Consider the following 4,692-nt stretch of genomic DNA (forward strand, 5'->3'; position numbering starts at 1 on the left):
TGGGAAGCTGAAGTAGGAGGATTGCTTGAGGCCCGGGAGGTCAGGGGTTCAGTGGCTGTGATTGCACCACTGCACTCCAGCTTGGCCAACAAAGCAAGACCCTGTCTCAAGAAAACAAATTAAACTTGATTGACTCTATATTTGACTTTGCTTTAATCAAAATCTTCTATTTGCAAAAGCCAAACCCTATTTTTAAAACTCCTTACAATTTCCATTATGACTTGGAGAGGATGGAGGGAATGGGGAAGAGTTGGCTTGTTTTGTGGAAGGAGATTCTGGAAAAGGCAGTTATTTACTTTGAAGTCATTAAGTAGAAAAACAACTGTTCTTTGTTTTGATAATGAAAACCCTTGTAGATAAAGACCAAAAGATTCTGGTCCTGAAATTATATTATAATATTGTTTTCAATACATTCAGAATTTATACTACTCTTGAATTTCTTTTCCCTGAGATTGGATTCACAGTTTGGTAGAGATACTTTAAAGAGGTAGTTAGCAGGGGTGAAGAGCAAACAATGTTTATGTCTAACAGCACCTGGACAAATATGTAACATCTGTCATTTTGATCTCAGCATCTATCTCTCCCTCTTGAATCTGCAAATGTTATAGAAGGAGATGATTGTTTTCCTTTTTATTCTTATTTGCTTGGACTCTTTCTCCTATTATATCCACCCCAGCATTATTATCACTAATCATAAAAATGAATTGCCCTTCCAAAGATATGCTATAAAGCCAACCTTCAATGTCAGGTTGTTTAGATTTAGGAGAGAAGGGCCCAAGTGAGTTAGCTTTTATTCATACAATTATTGGGGAAAAAAAACAAAATTTCCAGTAACCCCAAACACTGCCTTTTCTCCCTGGATCTAGTTAATTACTATCAACTCTTTAGTTGACTCTAAGGACTGGCTCTAGGAGATCCTGACACCTAAAACACAGGTACAGATTAGCTTGCATAAACTTTTCGGTCCACATCTTGGCCTCCAATCTTATGATGGGCTGGTGGAATATTGCTTCATCAGATGCTTGTGACAGGGGCTGCAAACTCGCTCAGGCTTCATAGTTGAAGGAAGAGGCAGTTCATTTGTTGAACAGGCATCACAGAAGGTTCCTCTGCAGTTCTCACACACATTCTTTGTTAGGCTGACATCTTCCTGGCATAGCTGACACACCTGTGATCCTGTTCATCCATAGGGTGGGGTTGCAGTCTGTGGCTTTCTTCCAGAGGCATTTTTAGTTTAATATTTTCCTCTTATATTTTGTGCTTCCCATCGATCTTGGATTCTGGCTTCTGGGAACCCTGTCCTGGGATACTCATGTTGTTTTGTAATTTTCTTTCTTTTTCCTGTTTTAGTTCTAACTCAAGCTGGTTCTGCTGCCTGGTGAGCTCCTCGACTTCCAGCTGCAGACTGTTGATCTTATCTTCAAAGTCCTGTTTGAAGAGCCAGTTGTCCAATTCAGCAGACCGACAGCTTTGCTCAGCCTGGCACAATCTTTGTTCAAGTTGTTTAATGATAGCAGCCATCTGATTAGTCTTCTCTTCCAAGCTACTATTTAGTTCACTTTTCTGTTTTACTCCTAAGTCTGAACTCTGCAGCTTAAAGGCAAGTTCATGCTTGAGGGGCCTGAGATCATCCACCTGCTGCTGAAGAGATACCAGGGCATCCTGCTTCTCACAGACATCCTTCTCCAGAATCTTCATATTTCCTGCCTCATGCTGATCTGCATCTCCAGTTCTTTTTCAACATCCAATGGTAATTGTGTCTCTTCTTTTAATGCTTTCTTGCTTCATTTAGTGCTTGCCCTTCTGCAGTTGTCTTGCTTGGGACCCTTTCAACTGGATTCCAGTATGTAGGAACTTTCCTCTTTAACTCGTTACATTTCTTCTTGTAAGGTAATAATCCTGTTGTTTGCAACTGCAACCTCCTCTGTCAGTTTAGTGTTGGATTTTTCTAATGCAACTACTTTTGCCTGAAGGTTGTTAACAGTAGCATTCAAATGTCTGTTCAGTTCTTCTACAAAGTTCTTCTGGTCCAGAATCGGAGTAATCTGACCTTCTCCTTCACTACCTTTACTGCGGTTCCCGTCCTTGAGATACATTGAAAAATATGTAACTCCAGCCTGAGAGTCCAAGTCTTCTCCTTTCACACCGAAATTGGCATCAGTTACATTCAGACCCACCAACAGGCCAACAATTATGGCTCCTTCTTCTTCCATCATAAGGGCACTGGGTTCGTAGAATTCACTGAGAAGTTCTTTCTTATTGATCAAAGCTTCCATATATTTGAAAGTTTCTTTTGCATTAATGCCAAACGAAGGCAGGCTCTTCCTCTACCTACTGGCGTCTTAAGTCCTGGAAGATCTTTAACACCTGCTATTATCTTTGCGGCTCCTGGAACAAGTTTTTCTACCAGTTCTAGAGCCCCCTAGAAGGATTTATTTTGTCCAATAAAAGTTTTTGTTTGTTTGTTTTTTTGTTTTTTAAGCTTTCAAGCCATGTTTCAGACAGTGCTCCGTCACCACAAAGAATTGCTGAAGAGGTGCATAGTCAGGGTCTAGAGTCCTCTCCAGGTTCAGAGATGATTCAGTCAAGCCCTTGATACTCAGCTTGGCCGTGTTCACGAGGTTCATGTGTTCCTTAGCCATGAGATAATTAGGATGGTGCTTGCAGCTGCCGCCGCAGCGCCGCTGCTCAGGTAGCTCAGCAGCAGGAAGGGTACCGGGGAGCCGGCGACAGCGGGGTCCTCCAGGAGCGCTGCTGCTCAGCTGCGGGCGCACTCCGAAGCCGGCTCCTCCATCGCCTGGGTACAGCAGGAAGAAGGGGGCGGCTACTGGCAAGGCAGCCTCCGACTGCCCGGCGGGGGAGGCCGGCGGCGGCCCCTTCTCGCCCTCTCCTATAAGCATTTTTATAAGCTTTCTGAGACTAGAAAAAAAAAAGAAAGAAAAAAAAAATCAGTCTCATTATTTTATATGCGTACAATTTTTTTTTTAACCAAAAACTCATTATGGACAAAACAAAATACTACCATCCCGCTCCAAATTATCTCTGCATCATGCTCACAACCTCAGCACAAAGTTCAATAGAGGTTTATTGGATATGTTGGCTTCAATCATTGAGGGCCGTAATGATGAAATTTCGTCAGTTTTTGTAAACATTCTCTGAGGCCAGCTAAAACTCAGGCTGTTCTGAGGGTTACACTAATTTTGAGAAAGGCCTGCAATGAGGATCCCTTTTTTTGTCTACCTCAGAAAAAATATATAGGTTTAAAATCCAGAGTTCTTTGTTAATGTCACACATCTAAAACCTAGATACACAGGATAATTACTTTATCACTATGGTAATTAATATATAAATATTTTAGAATATTAGGAAAATTTAGAAAGTTTTGCTAGTGCTGTTTGCCTTTATTAGGAAATGCTTAAACAATAAATTGATAAAAGCAGATTGTTAAAAAATTAATCTGTGACATTAAATTTTATTTCCAATTATGTTTTATGGGAATTGTATTCTATTTTTTGTATTTTTACCGCAGTCTTTTATTATACTATATATAAACCTGTATTTAATATCATATATGTTTATGTCTTTGACATTTGAGAGATCCCTATTTTTATGAAATAATCAGCTTTGTAAATATTTCTTATTCTATTTTAAATACTTGGTTTTAAATTACATGAAATGCCAGTTTTCAGTGTGGTTTTGTGGACAGTCAGACACACCAAAAAGTCACCACCACAGAATTATTGTTTAGTGAGAGGCCTTAAGCATGGAAATCGTTAAAGTAAACTTCTCTAACCACGATGGTTGAATGACTTATTCACAGTGGTAATGGAACTATTTGGGTCACTTTCAGAAAAAAAAAAAAATTATATAGTTATGTTACTGCAATTGCAATACATCACTGTATTATTAAAAATGGGAATTATATTTTTACTATTTTTTTGCCTGTCTTCGCCCACCCCCACAAAACAAGGTCCTACTAATTTAGCAAGAAAGTGGACAAGTTACATTTTAATCTGATGCAAGAAAATTTAGACTATTCGGGTATTATTTTTAATTCAAAACAAAGAATATGTGTGTCTTCCTCACTTTGTGAGATTGAGATAGCATTGAAAATCGTCAAATAATTTTTATGTAAAGTTGCAAATTTTAAAAAATGTATTGAAATGCTTTCAAAGCAATATTTTAAACATGTTTTGAATGTGTTGCCATACACTGTGATTTACATAAGCAAATCTTACCAAAAACAATGATTAATCTACTTATCATTTTCATTTTAGTGATGAAAATTTTTGGATTCTTCCACATGGCCTCTAAGAGTGCCATCCAATTCAAAAGGGAATTTTTAATAATTAACCATTCAAAATCTTTAAATGCTTGATGCATTGTAAACACTTATGCTTACAGAACTTCAAAAGAGGAAGGGAACCTATAAGTTAGTAGAAAAGACGGTTAAGTTTCATGGTTACTAAAAATATTTGAGAGAGATGGATTAATATGCAGTATACATTTCCTGACAGAATTAATTAAAAACAATTTTTAGGGATATTAAATATGAAGGTGTTAAACAGTGGGGAAAGGAGTAGCTTTTCCAAGAAAAAAAAAATAATGCTTATGTTGGACAGGGTGGGCAGGGAGAAATTCAGATTCTTTTGAAAATGTAAGTACAATATAAAAAGCACATACACAAAATTT

The 4,692-nt window shown here is 38.0% G+C and overlaps 1 pseudogene; it reads right to left on the reverse strand.

Moving 5' to 3' along the window:
* Positions 1-985: 985 nt before the first annotated feature.
* LOC129036658 (protein RUFY3-like) lies at positions 986-2,657 on the reverse strand (annotated as a pseudogene).
* Positions 2,658-4,692: the final 2,035 nt, after the last annotated feature.

This window comes from Pongo pygmaeus, chromosome 4, assembly GCF_028885625.2.
Source record: "Pongo pygmaeus isolate AG05252 chromosome 4, NHGRI_mPonPyg2-v2.0_pri, whole genome shotgun sequence".
Classification (NCBI taxonomy): Eukaryota; Metazoa; Chordata; class Mammalia; order Primates; family Hominidae; genus Pongo; species Pongo pygmaeus.